We start from the raw sequence: 13,514 nt of genomic DNA on the forward strand, positions 1-13,514 counted from the left end.
GAGGTTAGCGATGCGTTGTTGTCTGTCAAAAAGCACGTGGCTGTCAAAAAGCACGTGGCTTTGTTTACCTCATGCTAGTTAGGTTAAGTTGGCACTAGTGAGGTTTAGGCCCGTCACGATGGCGGCAATGAGGTTAGCGATGCGTTGTTGTCTGTCAAAAAGCACGTGGCTTTGTTTACAAATTCAAATCTCGCGCCAAAATTCAAATTTCCCGCGGGAGGAGGAGGAGGGAGGAGGAGGAGGAGGGAGGAGGAGGGAAGAGGAGGAGGAGGAGGAGGAGGAGGCGGGCGGAGGCGGAGGCCGCCGAACCCGCTTATTATACTACTGTCGTGTGTGCTGGGATTAAATCTCGCGACTTTTAGCTCAGGAGACGAGTGCTCTATCCACGGTGCTGCGAATGCTACTTTTACCTAATAGAAATAGAGGAACAAGTTCGTGGCGCAATAGCCCGTCAAGTCTGCCAAGACGACTGCTGATCAGCCACACGGCCTACAGATACTGGAGTGATTTTTGTGGGCATGGCATGCTCAGCCATGTTGCTTGGATTTTTTGAAGAGACTCGTAGCCTCTCTTGTCAGATAGCTCCTCATTGTCAGTTTATCTCACGAGTCTTTTTTCCTGATACATTGCATCACACTACCCCTGGTCTATCGTAAAAGTTCATGTTCAACTTGGGAATGTGGGTTAGAACCACGAGACCCTCTGGCTCTGCTTCCACGTACCTGTGCTAGCCTCCTCGCATTACCTTGTTCCGACCCCTGTGGTATAAGGTTCGCGAGGCCTAGGGGAGCCTGGAGGTGGGGCATTTTGACGCCCTTCGCGGCCTTTCACTTAATGTTGTCGATGCCGTCGGACCTCTTTCTTTCCTTTTCTTATTACTGTTAAGAGGTAAGCTGGTGGTGATTATTGTTTTTATTGTTTTAAGAGGAAGCAGAACTAGGCAACCATCTTTTATTAACACTAATCAGGGGAAGAAAATATAGGGGGTCTGACATTTCAAAAATGAAAGTATCGGCCAAAGAAAGACAAGGGCATGAAACTGAAAGACTCCCTAGGGCTCGGAAACCTAATACCATCGCGGTCGGAAAAGAACAAGAGTTGACCAAGGGAGGCTGAATGTTGTTGTTGTTGTTGTTGTTGTTGTTGTTGTTGTTGTTGTTGTTGTTGTTGTTGTTGTTGTTGTTGTTGTTGTTGTTGTTTGAGTCATCAATATATAGACTGGTTTGATGCAACTTCCCATGCCACCCTATCCTGTGCTAACCTTTTCATTTCTACGTAACTATTGCATTCTACTGCACATCTGCTCTAATCTGCTTGCCATATTCATACCTTGGTCTACCCCTACCGTTCTTACCGCCTACACTACCTTCAAAAACCAACTGAACAAGTCCTCTTCTTCTCGTCAAATTTAGCCAAATCGATCTCCTTTCATTAATTCGATTCAGTAAGTCTTCATTCGAGATTCGATCTATCCATCTCACCTTCAGCATTCTTCTGTAACACCACATTTCAAAAGTTTCTATTCTCTTTCTTTCTGAGCAGTTATCACCCATGTTTCACTTCCATACACTGCCACGCTCCAGATCAAAGTCTTCAGAATAATCTTTCTAATTCCGATATCAATGTTTGAAGTGAGCAAATTTCTTTTCTTAAGAAAGCTCTTCCTTGCTTGTGCTTGTCTGCATTTTATATGCTCCTTAATTCTACCATCATTAATTATTTTACTACCCGAGTAACGATATTCATCTACTTCTTTTAAGACTTCATTTCCCAATCTAATATTTATTGCATCTGCCTTCGTTCGACTGCACTCCATTACTTTTGTTTTGGACTTATTTATTTTCATCTTGTACTCCTTACCCAAGACTTCGTCCATATCATTCAGCAACTTCTCGAGATCTTCTGCAGTCTCAGATAAAATAACAATATCATTAGAAATCTCAAGGTTTTAATTTCAACTCCTTGGATTGTGATTCCCTTTCCAAATTCCTCTTTGATTTCCTTTACTGCCTGTTCTGTGTAAACAATGAACAGGAGGGGGACATACTTAGGTTTAAAAAATGGCTGTGTTAATATAAATGTATATCATTTATAATTTGCAATGAAAAGGTGTACATTTAATACTATTATTGTAATTCACAGTTCAGTACGGATCAACAATCATGAAATTCTTATATTTTGATTATGCGGTTAACCCGGCAAAAAGTAAAGCCTATTTATACTTAGGTTTAAAAATATCATTTATGATTTGTATTGAAAAGGTGGACATTAAATACTATTATCATAATCCTTGCACTTCTCCTTCAGCAAATCTTGCTCAGCTACCTTGCACTTTCTATCCACTTCATTCTTTAATCGCCTGTATTTTTTTTCTGCCCTTTTCACTTCTAGCATGCTTGTATTTTCGTCGTTCATCAATCAGGTCTAGTATGTCCTGAGTTATCCACTGATTATTAGTTGATCATTTTTTTCCTTCCTAACATTTATTCAGCAGGCCTACTGACTTCATTTTTCATGACATCCACTCTTCTTCTATTGTGTTTCCTTTAGCCTTTTCTTTCGTCCTTGTGCAACACGTTCCTTGAAACAATCCCTGATACTCTTTTCTTTCAACATGTCTAGATCCCATCTCCTTACATCCCTTCCTTTCTTCGATTTCTTTAGCTTCAGATGGCATTTCATGACCGACAAGTTGTGGTCAGAGTCCACGTCTGCTCCTGGGAAAGTTTTGCAATTCAGCACCTTGTTTCTGAATCTCTGCCTAATCATAATGAAGTCTATTTGGGCATTGGTTTGGTGCCTTTCTTGGCGACAATAATTCTTTCACTATGCTGGTCGTAGTAGCTTACCCGCTGCCCTATTCCCTTATTCAGTATTAAACCAACCCCTGTTTGATTTTGTGTTGATAATTCTGTAGTCGCTTGACCAAAAATCCTGTTCTTCCTGCCAACGTACTTCACTTATACCAATTTCATCTAACTTTAGTCTATCCATCTCCCTTTTCAGATTCTCTAACGATTCAAACTTCTAACACCCGGAGATCCGAATGGGGGACTAGTTTACCTCCGGAATATTTTACCCGGGAGGAAGCCATCATCAGTACCTACATCATTCATACAGAGAGAGCTGCATGTCCTCGGGAGTTAGTTACGGCTGTAGTTTCCCGTTGCTTTCAGCCGTGTAACAGTATCAACACAGCTAAGCCATGTTGAGTATTATTACAAGGCCATATCAGTCGGTCATCTAGACTGCCGCCCTTGCAACTTCCGAAAGGCTGCTACCCCCCTTTCGATGAACCATTCGTTACGTCTGGTCTCTCAACAGATACCCATCTGCGGCTCGGCTGTCTGCTTCGTTGGGACACGCAAGAATCCCCACCGAGGCAAGGTCGCATGGTTCGCAGGGGAGGAGGGGTTGGATATGATAGGTGAAAGTGAGGAACCTTTCATAAGTAAATGGAAGCAATGGAAGCCCATGGGGGCCCTTTTAGACACTTTTTACGACAGGCAGGGGATACTGTGGGTGTTAATCTACCGCCCCCAACTACATGGGTTTTTAAGAGGTAATGGGTGCCTAGTTTTACCTCCCCTTTAAAATAATCAACATCTCCACTCTCGTGAGTTTAGCTGAACTTGTTCCAGCCCTCAGTCCAGAATTAAATTATCTAGACTGTTTGGGAATCGAACACAGATCCTCCAGGTATAGACAGGCATGCTACGCCCTACACTACAGGACTGACAATTCTCATATAATAGCACATAAATAATATATCTTAAAACAACGACGCTACAGAATGAGCAGATTCACAGAAGCAGATAGCTATGTTAATAGACGTGATGGAAAGAAGGGTATAAATAGCTTTCCCACTTTATTGCCTCATCTTAAAGAGGACAATAGGAATTCGATTAAGATAATAGGAAGGTTTATGACTTGAACAAAGGACAAAGATTCGCATTTATTACATCAAGAGTCCAGCAGAATACATACACACAGTAGTTTTCACAACAATATATCTTGCTACACGCTATTTGAATACTAATAAACTGATTAAGTACCTACTGTGCGTGGCAATTTGATAGGCAATTTGTATGATAGGATGACGTAGTGTCAATAAAGTTAAGAGGGAATGTGATATCATGGTCGAAAATCAGAACACTTAATAACTAACCCAGTTTTGCCTTGTGTAGCATTTCGTTGTGTCTTCATGTAAAGGGGATTTGAACCTGGCGCGCGATTCGAGGTAATCGCCACAATTTATTTGTCACGGGTGCAACGCGGTACAGAATTACAATTCGTAACAATAATCATTCACGCAATTTAGATTCTTAAGAGTCACGATTCGTCACTCTATTCCAATTCAGTTTTAGCGGATTTATCAGAATTCATCAAAATATCGCCCTTTTTTGAGTATCAGTTCATTTATCGTTCTTAATGTATAATTTTCTCCTTAGGGACGGATGGCCTTCGATGTTAGGCGCCTTTAAACAACAAACATCATCATCAATTTTCTCCTTTTATCAATAACGTATTGTGGTTTTCAAATGCTCATGTTTTGTAAGTAAATACAAGGTTATACGCACTGTTACGAAATTAAATATAAACTAATAAGTATAAACAGCGTAACTGTATCTGACATAAAAAGTAGTGGATTGATCATTCTAATTAATGGTGACGTTCTTCATTTATTTTTTTAATTTTTATTTTTTGCTAGGGGCTTTACGTCGCACCGACACAGATAGGTCTTATGGCGACGATGGGATAGGAAAGGCCTAGGAGTTGGAAGGAAGCGGCCGTGGCCTTAATTAAGGTACAGCCCCAGCATTTGCCTGGTGTGAAAATGGGAAACCACGGAAAACCATCTTCAGGGCTGCCGATAGTGGGATTCGAACCTACTATCTCCCGGATGCAAGCTCACAGCCGCGCGCCTCTACGCGCACGGCCAACTCGCCCGGTCAATTATATTTTGTTGCGGTTCGGTTCCAATATGAACCACAACTGTTAAGTGCAACCTTGTGCCGGCCCAGCTATAGTTTCTACAGGTATTGCCAACTTCCCGCATCCGAAGTATTTTCTCTACTTCTGCCACTTGAATTTTGCAGTATTTTTCACAATTAGTCAACAAATAAAGAAAAACGGGGTTAAAAGTCAGCTTGTGAGTTTCACAAATAGGGAAAGTCCTCTCAGTTTTCATTACTGCGTTGATGGGATGAAAGTTCCTTTTTGCGGATCATTGTAAGTATCTGGGTGTTAATATAAGTAAAGATCTTCATTGGGGTGATCACATAAATATGATTGTTAATAAAGAGCACAGATCTCTGCACATAGTTATGTGGGTGTTTAGGGGATGTACTAAGGATGTAAAGGAGAGGGCATATAAGTCTCTGTTAAGACCCCAACTAGAGTATGGTTCCAGTGTATGGGACCCTCACCAGGATTACTTGATTCAAGAACTGGAAGAAAACATCCAAAGAAAAGCAGCTTGATATGTTCTGGATGATTTCCGACAAAAGAGTAGCGTTATAAACATGTTGCAAAGTTTGGGGTGGGAAGACTTGGGAGAAAGGAGACGAGCTGCTCGATTAAGTGGTATGTTCCGAGCTGTCAGTGGAGAGATGGCGTCGAATGACATCAGTAGACGAATATATCTGTAGGAAAATTCACAATACGAAGATAAAGCTGGAATTCAAGAGGACAAATTGGGGCAAATATTATTTTATAGGTAGGGGAGTTAGGGATTGGAATAACTTACGAAGGGAGATGTTCAATAAATTTCCAATTTCTTTCCGATCATTTAAGAAGACTAGGAAAACAACAGATAGGCAATCTGCCACCTGGGCGACTGCCCTGAATGCAGATCGGTAGTGACTGACTGATTGAATTAGATACAAGCGAACCGAAAGAGGAGGCTTTAAACAGAAATGGACAGTAATATCGAACGACTACAAGCTGGGCATTTGTCGATTAAGAAGAAAATAAAATATGCTGAGACTAATACACGTATTCATGAACAATATGAACAATATAAGGATAAAGTAAACATTCTGAACTCTCTCCGGGCATTGGACTATGTTATATAAAAACATTAGGAAACTTCCAGTAAAATCAGAAATTTACTATGTAATAATAATAATAATAATAATAATAATAATAATAATAATAATAATAATAATAATAATAATAATAATAATTTCGTGTGGCTATTTCTAGCCGAGTGCAGCCCTTGGAAGGCAGACCCTCCGACGAGGGTGGGCGGCATTTGCCATGTGTAGGTAACTGCGTGTTATTGTGGTGGAGGATAGTGTTATGTGTGGTGTGGTGTGGTGTGTGAGTTGCAGGGATGTTGGGGACAGCACAAACACCCATCCCCCGGGCCATTGGAATTAACCAATGAAGGTTAAAATCCCCGACCCGGCCGGGAATCGAATCCGGGACCCTCTGAACCGAAGGCTAGTACGCTGACCATTGAGCCAACGAGTCGGACAATTTACTATGTGACTAACAACATGAAAACATAACCTCATTGCCCAAACGCCCAGAAAAGCCGTGGCTTACCAAGCGACCGCTGTTCAGCCCGAAGCACGCAGATTATGAGGGTGTCGCATGGTCGCTACGACGAATCCTCTCAGCCGTTATTCTTAGCTTACTAGATCGGGGTCGCTATTTCACCGTGAGATAGCTCGTCAATTGTAATAACGTAGGCTGAATGGATCTCGAACCAGCCCTCAGACCCAGGTAAGAGCCCCTGACCTGGCCGGGAATCGAACCCGGCGTCTACGGGTAAGAGACAGGCTGCTACCCCTACACGACAGGATTAGCTGACTAACTAATTTCAAAAATAAGTTCCCAGGAGAAAACTGAAATTTAGTTTCACTAATTGTGGACTTGGATAGAACATAGTTTCATAATTATTGCTCATTAATTCTGTTTAGATTTCAATGTGGCCGATTCAAATTGTGACCAATAACTCACCAGTGGCGAATATACACCCGCGGCGGATATGATTCTATTACGAATTCAGTGTGACCGATTTTAACGGCGAGGGAAAAAGTGTGAAGAATTCCCCTAAACCTCTAATTTCTCATGAAGTGTGGTACCTATACTTTTGACTGATATTTTACTGATACTGTGACTCTTCAGTTCGATATCATCATCGTTACTGCTTTGCAGCGTTGTTCAATCCTTGCTTATTATCCGACCTCTCTTTGTCAACTCTGTTCTCTGCTGACGCAGACGAATTAGGTTTGCGAGATCTAGGATGTCTTTTATTTTCACGTAACATCTCCGCAGTGCTCATATGTACAGTAGAACAGAACAGAATACTCCCATTCCCTTGTTCCGGATCGCCTAAAACTAGGGAGAGAGCACTTGTGTAATGCAATTAGTTTAAGTTTGATACGTGCATACATTTTCCTCTTATAATTATTTGACTGTCCGACTCGTTGGCTGAATGGTCAGCATACTGGCCTTCTGTTCAGAGGGTCCCGGGTTCGATTCCCGGCCGGGTCGGGGATTTTAACCTCCATTGCTTAATTCCAATGGCCCGGGGGCTGGGTGTCTGTGCTGTCCCCAACATCCCTGCAATTCACACACCACACATAACACTATCCTCCACCACAATAACACGCAGTTACCTACACATGGCAGATGCCGCCCACCCTCGTCGGAGGGTCTGCATTACAAGGACTGCACCCGGCTAGAAATAGCCACACGAAATTATTATTATTATTATTTGACTGTTACTATACCAGGGGCGGTGCGATGTTTTGTTGCAGGGTTGCACAACTCCCAATAATTTTGCACTTCATTTGACGTCTTTTCTTCTAATGTTTTAGTTTATTAAACCTAGTATGTATTCAAAAACATGTTAAAATCAACCATCTTCTGTCGTTTGCTGTACTAATGCTTCGTAACGGACCAACAAACGCTGCTGGCTTCGAATCAAACTCAGGAGTTCCCTAGCGGACAGCGCGGCGCAATGTATCTCAGCAGGGACGAGCCTGCAGAGCATCAGGTAGCATGCTCGCCAGTATCGGTCTCAGGGAGTTGCACGAGAGCAGAAAGTACCCTACCGAGAAACAGTTCCGAATGTCCCCGTTAGCTTGCGCCACTCTGCGGAGATTACTTCATTCGTACGTTCTCTCCTCTCGCAAAAGTATTTCATTTCCATTTTTTAAATTTACAAATTTAATTTACATTGCACCGACGCAGATAGATCTTACGGCGAGTATCGGATACAAAAGGGCTAGGAGTTGGAAGGAAGCAACCGTGGATTTAATTAAGGCACAGCCACAGCATTTGTCTGGTGTGAAAATGGGAAACCACGGAAAACCAACTTCAGGGCTTCTGACAGCGGTGCTCGAACCCATTTTACCCCGAATGCAAGCTCACAGCTACGCGACCCTAACCGCGCGGCCAACTTGCTGGGTAATTTATTTTCCACGCCGTACCAGACCAGCCACAATATTATCAACATCTTGCTTCAATGAAAAACAGAAAGGCAAATTTTTAATTCAAATGAGGCAAAAGTAACTGTGCCAGGCTGAGTGGCTCAGACTGTTGAGGCGCTGGCCTTCTGACCCCAACGTGGCAGGTTCGATCCTGGCACAGTCCGGTGGTATTTGAAGGTGCTTCAATACGTCAGCCTCGTGTGAGTAGACTTACTGGCATGTAAAAGAACTCCGGCACCTCGTTGTCTCCGAAAACCGTAAAAAGTGGTTAGTAAGACGTAAAGCCAATAACATTATTAATTTATTATTAAGAGTAACTGTAATTACAGTGTATAATTAGCCTTTTATTTCCTGGGTTGTAATTGCCGGATAGATTACAGTTTTAGTAGGAACGTAGTTCACTACTTAACGATAATAGAGATTCTTGTTATTTCTGTAAGCAATGAAATGAAATGAAATGGCGTATGGCTTTTAGTGCCGGGAGTGTCCGAGGACAAGTTCGGCTCGCCAGATGCAGGTCTTTTGATTTGACACCCGTAGGCGACCTTTGCGTCGTGATGAGGATGAAATGATGATGAAGACGACACGTACACCCAGTCCCCGTGCCAGCGAAATTAACCAATTAAGTTTAAAATTCCCGACCCTGCCGGGAATCGAATCCGGGACCCCTGTGGCCAAAGGCCAGCACGCTAACCATTTAGCCATGGAGCCGGACTTCTGTAAGCAATAATAAGGCGACACTGAAAATGTTGGTGCAATACCCAGCTTCAGATACCACCAGCCGCCACTGTACTATACTAAATATAATTTGTTTCGTCCTAGACGTTAACAATGCTATATTGTCTAGCTTATTTAATGCTCACTCTTGTATCACAAGTCTTTTTGGAGTATCCTAGCATTAACAACATGCCTTACTTAACTGGTGAATTAATAATTGAATATAATACAACAAGTTATATATTACTACATTTGACATAATTTTTAACCTACTGGTAATTTTATTTATTATTCTAGGATACGCTGGCCTGTTCTCCATCTTATCCTTATCATTCATTACTCTCATTTGTATTTGTTTTCATGTTTCTAATTTCCTTTTTTCCACATACATTTTAAAATACAAAAGTATTCTGCTATTCTTCCCAATGTAATCCACCCTTTATTTAATATTTTAGCAATTGTATAGAATTTTCTCTCTCTCTCTATTTTTGTTTTATATTCACTTCTCAGTGGTTCGGTTTCCCTACAAACTCTTAGTAGATGCGCTTCTTCCATTTCTTCTCCACAGAGAATAACATAGGCTGAATGGACCTCGAACCAGCCCTCAGACCGAGGTAAGAGTCCCTGACCTGGCCGGGAATCAAACCCGGGGCCTAAGAGTAAGAGACAGGCTGCTACCTCTACACGACAGGGCCAGCTGACTAATTTCAAAACTAAGTTCCCAGAAGAAAACTGCAATTTAGTTTCTCTCTCTCCACATATAAATTTCCATTAGCCACCATATCATTCCTCTCACTTCTCTACTCCCTGTGGGTGGCGGCGGTAGAATAACAACCACGGTATACCCAGCCTGTCGTAAGAGGCGACTAAAAGGGGCCCCAAGGGCTCCTAGCTTGGGGGAGCTTGGTTTGGCGACCACGGGGCCCTTAACTGAGTCCAGGCATTGCTTCCACTTACTTGTGCCAGGCTCCTCACTTTCATATATCCTATCCGACCTCCCTTGGTCAACTCTTGTTCTTTTTCGACCCCGGGGGTATTACGTACGGAGGCCTAGAGAGTCTTTCATTTTCACGCCCTTCGTGGCCTTTGTCTTTCTTTGGCCGATACATTCATTTTTCGAAGTGTCGGATCCCTTCCATTTTCCTCTCTGATTAGTGTTATATAGAGGATGGTTGCCTAGTTGTACTTCCTCTCAAAACAATAATCACCACCACCACCACTCTCACTTCTCTGTTAGGAAGCCTTTCCCTCCTTATTGCCATACTAGCTGATGTACCCGTGCTTCGCTACGGGATTTTCAGAAAGACTGACTTTGTGGTTTTCCTAACTGAAGTCAACATAGGTCATGACAAAAATGTCAGTAGGAATGTAGCGATTAAAAGCAATGTAATCACATAAAATACTCGCTCAAATGAAAAGCCGCACGTTTTCTCACTTTTAACGAACAGTACTACGGTGCCGATCTAAGAGTCCAAAGTTCCAGAGCTGGAATGACCAGGCCGCAGACAGCCGTGAACACTTCTCTGCCACTATTCCGGTAAATATACACATTTCTCATTCCAATCAGTGCCTCAGAGTAGGGATTGAATAGCTCGAATGCTACGGTGAACCAGTGTGTTACGTACCAGTAGTATCGGAGAATTTATGAAACACAGGAATGGCATGCTAAAGAAGAAAGTTACCTAACTCCCCAGCTACTTCCCGCCAATATTTAGGCAGACTGTTACACTCGTAAGACTGGGCGAGTTGGCCGTGTGGTTAGAGGCGCGCAGCTGTGAGCTTGCATCCGGGAGATAGTGGATTCGAACCCCACAATCGGCAGCCCTGAAGATGTTTTTCCGTGGATTCCGATTTTCGCACCAGGCAAATGCCGGGGCTGTACCTTAATTAAGTCCAAGGCCGCTTCCTTCACACTCATAGCCCTTTCATATGCCATCGTCGTCATAAGACCTACCTATGCCGGTGCGACATGAAGCAAATTTTTAAAAAAAGTTCTTGGTACGCAGCAGTAATCCTATCTATCGGAGATGAGTAACAACAGAAGACAAAGCACATCACAACAAAAATTGGTCAATGTAATGTAATTGTTGATGAATTTTATGAGCTTTCTATATTGTAGGCCTTCACATTTAGTTTTCTTTCGACTCTGTGATATTAGGGCGTCTTATAAAATTATTTTTAGCGTAGAATGTAGTTCCTTATTCTCCGACTTTACATACCGATTTTCATTAAATCCTGTTTACCCACTTCTCGTGACCCGGCGCTGATTAAGACTTAGTAACAAAAATCCAAGTTCATGAATATCTCTAAGTCATTAATGATCGGAAATATAACACTACATAACTTTAGTTATTTATGTAATATAACGTTATGTAGTATTTATTGATACGACCACTGATAACATAATTATTTAGAAATTACATTTAGCCTACCCCTAAACTACCATTTCATTCAGCGTGAATAAAATTATTTATGAGCTAGATTATAGCGACTTATTCCCCGACTTGGCATACCGATTTTCATTAAGATAGAACCACTAATAACATAAATATTTGAGAATTCAATTGTAGGCCTTCTCCCAAACTATCATTTTTCTCTGCGTGAATAAGATTATTTATGACCCAGATTGTAGCGACTTATTCCTCGACTTCCCTTACTGATTTTCTTTAAGTTACGACCATTAATAACAAATATTTGAGAATTAAATTTTAGGCCTTCCCCTAAACTACCATTTCACTCAGCGTGATTAAAATTATGTGTGGCCTATATTATGGCGACTTATTTCCTGACCTTGTATACCGATTTTCATTAAGATATGACCACTAATAACATAAATATTTGAGAATTAAATTTTAGGCCTTCCCCTAAACTACCATTTCAGTCAGCGTGATTAAAATTATTTATGACCTAGATTGTAGCGAATTTCCCCCCGACTTTGCATATCGATTTTCATTAAATTCTCTTCAACCGTTTTCTCGTGATGCGTGTACAGACAGACAGACAGACAGACAGACAGACAGACAGACAGACAGACAGACAGACAGACAGAAATTACGGAAAAGTAAAAAGTGCATTTCCTTGTTACTGTGAGCACGACTGATACAGAAATACCATCCTCTTTGAATTCTGAGCAATGTACAGACAAAACTCGTATTTTATATATATAGACATGTATGATTTTACAAAATTCCAGCAGTGTCCTTTTAGTTCGACATTCCGCCATAATCGTCTGTTTCTCAATGTCCTTTACTCTGACCATTACTTTCTTACTGAATTCCTTGCTCATATATAGTGAGGGTATATGAGGCTGTTGATGGTGATTCGTCCGTCGAATGAGGATGTAAAGCGTTGAGCAACACCTTGGTGTTATTCGACACGAGTAGGCTATGTGCCGGCACCGGGTTCCACCCGCTTCCTTCCTAGTATCATATATCACGTCATTCATTTCATCCCATTAACTCCTGTGATGGGATGAGGTTGACGGCAGGAAGGGCATCTGGTCGTAAAAACTCGCTACGAAGACTCATCTCGCTTCATACCCGACCCCGTAGAGAAACGGGACGAGGGTTCGATATACAGGTGGAAGGAATCGGCTGTGGCCTATGGGTAGGAACTGTCCCGGCATTTGCGGGAAGTGAAACCACAGAATACCAGAGCTTGGGTCCATAGCTACGTACATGCGCGACCACTACGCTCACTATCAAAATGAGTTCAGTACTTTTAAGTAATGGTGGAACATGTTTGCTGCTGTTGATTTGTAGGCAGAAGGAACTAGGAAAACATAAAACAGAGTGTTCTGAGATAAGTACAAATATTCTTTCTACTGGTCATTGGTCGGGGCCTGAATATATATGACGTCAAAATAATGTCCTTTTTTAAAAATTGAACATTTTATGTTTGTAGATTAATAATTTTATTGTTTTTATGTCTCACTAACTACTTTTCCGTTTTTCGGAGGCGCCGAGGTGCCGGAATTTTGTCTCGCAGGAGTTCTTTTACGTGCCAGTAGGCCTAAATCTACCGACACGAGGCTGACGTATTTGAGCACCTTCAAATACCATCCAACTTACCAAGCGCTCTATCGCCTGAGCTATTCAGTCCGACTATGTTTGTGGCTCAGGTAGTATTTAATGAACGTTTTGCTGACATACAGTACATTACAATATTTTGCAGTATCAAAACGTTCGCTGCATGTACGTAGAATTTGTTCATACAATTGCAAGCGGGGGTGTACGAGTATTTGTTGTTTTATACTTTGTTGGAGTCTTCAGCCTTGTTGGTAGGGTAACTTAATGTTTATAACGTATGTCGAAACTTGGATTTAAGATTATTGGTAAATGTTAGTTTATG

Source organism: Anabrus simplex, chromosome 6 (genome assembly GCF_040414725.1).
Source record: "Anabrus simplex isolate iqAnaSimp1 chromosome 6, ASM4041472v1, whole genome shotgun sequence".
Taxonomy (NCBI): Eukaryota; Metazoa; Arthropoda; class Insecta; order Orthoptera; family Tettigoniidae; genus Anabrus; species Anabrus simplex.